The sequence below is a fragment of the Vulpes lagopus genome, chromosome 1, assembly GCF_018345385.1.
Source record: "Vulpes lagopus strain Blue_001 chromosome 1, ASM1834538v1, whole genome shotgun sequence".
Lineage (NCBI taxonomy): Eukaryota > Metazoa > Chordata > Mammalia > Carnivora > Canidae > Vulpes > Vulpes lagopus.
The window spans coordinates 142,627,313-142,633,742 of record NC_054824.1 but is presented as its reverse complement, the minus strand read 5'-3'; positions in this window follow the sequence as shown (position 1 = coordinate 142,633,742).

Below are 6,430 nucleotides of genomic sequence, written 5' to 3'. Positions count from 1 at the left end.
GTCAGCATCTCGAGGAAAAGGGAGACTTTTTTGTCTTGTTTTTGAAGCCAGCTTTATTGAGACATAATTAACACACTGCACAAGGCATCCATTAGAGTACACAATTCAATGGTTTTTAGTATATTTAGATTTATACATTCATCATCCAATCTAATTTGAGAACATTTTTGCTCTCCCAGAAAGAAACCCCATACCCATTAGCAATCACTCCCCATCCTGCCCTCTTCCAATCCCAGACCTAGATAGCCCCTCTAGTCTACATTTTATAGGTTTGCCTATTCTGGGTGTTTCACATAAATGGAATCATGCAGTATGGGCTCTCTGTGACAGACTCTTTTCGCTTTGCACAATGTTTTCAGGAGTCATCTATGTGGTAGCCTGAGAACTTCATTCCTTTCTTTTTAAAAAGGAACTTTTTAAACTTAACTTTTTATCTCTACACCCAACATAGGGCTCAAACTCACAACCCCAAGATCAAGAGTCCCATGCTCTACCAACTGAGCCAGCCAGGCGCCCCTAGAACTTCATTCCTTTTCATGGCTGAATAATATCCCATTGTATGGGCATGCCACCGTTTGTCCATTCATCAGTTGATGGGCATTTGAGTGGTTTCCACTTTTTTGGCTCTGATGAAAAATGCCACTGTAAACATTTGTGTACAAGTTTTTGAGGGGACATATGTTGCCATTCCTCACATATGTTATATATCTAGGAGTGGAATTGCTGGGTCATATGCTTACTGTTTAATCTTTTGAAAACCTACCAGATTGTTCTCCACAGTGACTGCCCCATTTTATATTCTTCCCATCAATTTCTCTACATCTTGGCCAATGCTTAGTGGTTTTTTTTTTTTTTTTTTTTTTTGTCTTTTGGATCACTGGCATCCTTGTGGGTATGAAGTGGTCACCTTATTCATTTTTGTATCCCTAGTGCCTTGGAGAGAACCTGGCATAGGCAGATGCATAATTTATCTGTTGAGTGAATTTGAGAACATGGTGAACATATGCCATTTGGGGGCTCCCTAGCATCTGACCCACTTTTCTTTGGGGTAATCTAATGATTACTGGAGAGAAACAGATCCCAATTACAATATAGAAGTTAGAAAAAAACCCCCAAAACTCAGCTCCTTGCTTCCCCAGCCCTGCCTGCAACTAGAACAATAAACATATGCTAAGCTTAACAAGCCTAATAGATTTGACCCAGGCTTCAAAGAGGGAGCTGTAGTAATGCATCAGAATGATGGCAATAAATGGCACTGCAGTGACATCTGGTTCCAGGAGTCACAGAGCTGGTAATGCCAGTGGGAGGTGGTACCAGAGTCCATTGCCATTGAGCTGGAAGCATGAGCTGAGGGATCCTGTGCTGAATGGTGGTGGCAGCAATGCCCCTTGACATGTTGTGCCATAATATTGGCTGTGACCCCAGCTGCTGCCCAGACTTCCTTGTTCTTGCTTATCATCTGGTCTGCTTCTGCAGCCTTCTCAACTACTGTGTCAGCCCGCCAATATCCTTTCACAAGTGCCCTTTCTCTTAAGTCTGGTACAATGAATACCGGAGGGGGGGGGGGGCGGTCGGTGGATGGACAGAAGCTGCAACAGCTGAATGGTGCTTCATGGAAACAGTGCTGAAGTATATGAGTAGAGGCTCATCAGGTACAGTTGTACTCCAGGCAGAACCCAGAGCAAGCACAGTATAGGGCACAGAGGAGGGAGCCAGCCTGGTGTCCTGCTGGGAGTTCAGATTGGCTGAGGTATGAGGAGCAAGGTGGGGAGGGGTGAGGTGTAAAGCTAAAGAGACTAGCCTGGCACAGATCATGAAGGACCTTTCAGGCTATGCTAAGGAGTCTTGATTCGATCCTGAAAAAAAAAAAAAAAAAAAAAAAAAGAAAAAAAAAGAAAAGAAGAAAACTACCAATTTAATCAAGATAGTGACATTATCAGATTTGCATTTGGAAAATATGCTATAAAGAAAGCAAATTTTGGCAGCAGGGAGGAGAATGAATTGGAAGGGAATGAGGCTAGAGACAGGAAGACCAGTTAAGGAGCTATAACAATAATTCCAAAGAAAGATGATGAAGTCAGAATCAAGGCAGTGAGCGTGGAATGGAGGCATTGATCTGATATATTATGGAAGTAGAGCCAAGAGGAATTTTGCCCCCATTTCGATATATAAGAATTAAGCAAGAAGGATGATCACAGTGGCACCAAGTCTTCAGTTTTAAATAAGTCAGCAGATGGTGATGTCATTTATACATATATCCACTTATTCAACTAAAATTTGATTAGCAGTAATCATAGGGTACAATGCAGTGAATAAAACAGGCCTGGTCCTACCTTTACTGTAGTCCTCCCTTTGCTTTTTATCAGGTTCTGCTTATGTGTCTTCACAGATTTTCTAGGCCTCTTCTCTGTCTCAGCTGCCATGAGTGACTAAGTTAAGTCTCTGGTGATTTGACTGAGGCCAACCAGCCACATACCCACAGACTCTTCACCCCACTCTTGGAATCTAGGGCAGGGCACCTGGGTTTCCGAGGGGCTATCAAGGAATATGGACAACACAGTGGGAAGTATGGGAAAAAGTGAGCTCACTATGGGTTAAGCTTTGACCAATAGGAGACAGGAGACATGAAGATAAAATTCTTTCCTTTCTCAGATTGCTCCAAGACCTGACTTTTCCTTTATTGTCTGTCTGGAGCTGTCCTGTGTGGTCAAGTGGTTGCACTTGTCAGGAGACTGGCTGTATCTTTTTGAGGCTTAGCATGAAGCAGTGTTTAGCAGAGGAATGCATGGAGGAATCCATCATGCCTTGCTTTTTCTCTCCTGGTCACTGCCCTGGAATAATATCTCCTAAATAAAACATCAGCATCTTTGCATCAAACTCTATTTTCTAGGAAACTGGGCTAAAACACACCGCAAGAGGAAAACAGAAGGAGATGATGGCTTCCGTTTTCATGTGCTGAGTTTGAGTGAACTTGAGTGAAAATTATCCATCTATTCAAAAATGTTTATTGAGTGCCTCCATGTATGCTTACATTAGGGATAAGATGGTGAACAAAACAGACATGCCTGAATAGGGATACTGTGGTGAACAAAATAGACGTGTCCTGCTCTTATAGACCTTGCATTTAGTGGGAAGAAGTGACAAAATGATAAATCAGTACAGGAATAAATGGATGTAATTCCACATATTGAGAAGAGTTTTGAAGAGAAATTTAACACAGTGATATGATGGTGTGGCAGGTGTGCGTGTTTGAGGTGGGGGGTGTGTGCTAACCTAGAGTAGGTAGTCAAGGGAACAGAGAATAGGTGGAAGGGAAAGCCTTTTCCAGAATGAAGGGCAGGAAGTTGTAGGAAGGATAAATCTGGAGACAGACCCCCTCTTGTACTAGGGGTTTGGTGTGGGCAGGAAATTTGTCCTGATTTTCACTGTGAAATAGTTGGTCAGTGCACAGAGGGTGATGGGAATGAGAGAGTAGCAAAAGCCTGGGTGAGAGTGCAGATCAGGGACAGGGAAGAGAATTAGTGGGCAGTGTCAGAGCAGGAAAGGTAGATGCCATGTATAATTTCTGGCACTAAGTGGCCATAGGACTTTGGAGAAGCTTGGGACTTGGTTACTCTATCCAAGAATAAGAGCACTGATTAGGCTCCATGATTGTATGAAGGCAAGGAAGAGCTGATAGGAAACTTCAATGTAGCTATATAATTGATTCCTTGAAATCCGCCATTGGCGCCTTTAGGAACCAATAGCAGTTGGCTCTTTCCCACCATTAAAGATATTCTAGCCACTCATCAGCAAACGCAATTGTCAGACTCCTTCAGCAAAATGTCTTTTTCATAGCTGAGGACTGTTTACAGTAAGGAAAAAAAACTGGGGCTCATTAATTCAATCATTAGGACACTGATTATGCATCTATTGTCTACTCTAGTCAGTTATGTTAAGTAAGCTCTTCATTCTTCATCAGAGTAATTATGCTAACATGCTTGAAATTTTCCAAGAGCATTATACCTTTATACACTAATCCTGCCTAGCAGCAGTCTGGCTTAGTCAATATTGTCACATAGAGGCAATTATAATCAAGGCATAAGGCCCTGTTGTTGACATATGACTACCAGATTGTCCCTCTTTACAATAGAACTTTAAATAATTTGTACATTGTTCTTTCAGCGTTTAAACATGGGCCTTTGTCTATTTTTCCCCAAATATGTAGATCTCAAAATAATATTTAAATGCCTTTATGGGTGTGCTCATTGCATTAAAATTATATTGTAATTTACCAAGCAATATTTGAGCAATCATTGCATTAGCTCTCCCGATAATCAGTTGATCCAATGAGTATTTATGCTATTAAATGTATAGATACATATAATACTAATTATCAGATGCCTGGACAATAGTGACACTATAACTTTAGTTTTCACTAAATATGTTTTTCTCAACCAACTTCTCAATTCCTTTCTCTCTTTAAATCTAAAAAACCCTAGTGCATATCTTCTTTTCTTGAGAGATTTTGGCCATAAAATGAGAATTTCCCACCCTGGTTTTATGGTAGGCCTATCACAGATACCAGCTAAATCCCAAATTTAATTCTTTGTTCTTATACATACTTTATTCTTGTCGCCAGCATTTCCCATCTGATGTTGGGAAATCATATTGTAATTTTTTTAAAAAGATTTTTTATTCATTTATTCATAGAGACACACACACACACACACAGAGAGGCAGAGACACAGGCAGAGGGAGAAGCAGCCTCCATGCAGAGAGCCTGACAGGAGATTCGATACTGGTCTCCAGGATCATGCCCTGGGCTGCAGGCAGCGCTAAACCGCTGCGCCACCGGGGCTGCCCCATATTGTAATTTTTAATAAAAACTAGCAGGTGAATACAGACTGTGTGCCCAGAGGCAGGTGTACAGATCTTCAACATAAGTTTAAAACATGAAATTTCATTATATTGAGATAAAAATCCAGCTGCTATTGGATTTCTTCATTATAATTTGCAACAAAAATAACCCCACACATTAATCCTTTATGATTTTTACTTAGGTTTTCTCATCGAATTGGTGTCCTTTTAGTTAGTTGGAAATAACTGGCTCTTTCTTTAAGATTCAGTAATGCTCATTGCAATTTGGTTCCATTGGGATGAGCAAATATAGAGACTGGATGCTGACAAACAAGATACCTGACACTTGTATGGAGGGCAACTGAATGGGTGGCGCAAACCTGTGTAGAACACCTGCAGACCCGACACACATAGAGCCCGTTTCTGCTGTACAAATGCTGTATATCCCCTTTCTTTGATTACTTAGTATTTTTTATCTTAGAGTGTGGGAAGACAACTGAGAACAAGATGCTGTCCTCGTCCTTCAGGACTTTACAATCTAAATGGGGAGACAAAACATACACATAAGAAGTTAAACTGCTCAAGACTAAACTAACAGTTCAAGACATTAAAGTGAAGTCATGGTATGTAAATCATTGTGACCATGAGAGAAAATTCATAGGTGAGTGGTATACCCTTTGGGCTCGGGTAACCAGGAAGGGCTTTATAGATTTTTTCGGAGAAGAGATGGAATAGGAGTTAAATCTTTAGAAAAATCGGTACAAGGATATATTTTCTACAGATTCAAACTGCAGAAGAATTAATGATGAAATTTAAGTTTTCTACTCATAGCTCCAAAACTTCCTGGAACAACCAGCATTACTATCTTTCCTATATATCTCTCCCGTAAACTGATTCTGAATTAATTTTGCTTTATTTATTTATTCATGAGACACACACAGAGAGAGAGAGAGAGAGAGAGAGAGAGAGAGATAGAGGCAGAGACACAGGCAGAGGGAGAAGCAGGCTCCATGCAGGAAGCCCGATGTGGGACTGGATCCTGGGTCTCCAGGATCACGCCCTGGGCCAAAGGTGGTGCTAAACTGCTGAGCCACCCAGGCTGCCCCCTGAATTAATTTTGTTTTAATTGATTTTGAAATGTTGTCTATCCACATAAAAGTAAGACCCACTTGATAGGATTTATGCAATAGGGACCTGTCTAGGTCTATCTTGAGGTACCCCAGTGGACTTCCAAGTTGATTGTCCCCACAGCAATCTCTGCTCCACCTGTCTTTAGTTTCTGTCTTGACCCACTTTGGTTTAGATACATTTCTAGCAGAAGGATGCAGTAGGCATGCTCCCATTTCTAATCCCGTTGGGGACATCGTTGAGGAGCAGGTTGTTCCTCTTCCCCTTTCCTCAATCCTAGAGATCCTGGAAAGCTTCCTAAATAGAAGAGTTAGGAAACCAAATTCTGACACCTTGGAGAGATGCTCTAATGTAGACCGGAAACATATTATCTGCTGAATTAAACCAAAGCACCTAACACCCATATTGGGAGCAAATTCTTCTGGAATTCCAGCCAGTCCTGCTTTTGTTTCTATTCCTACTC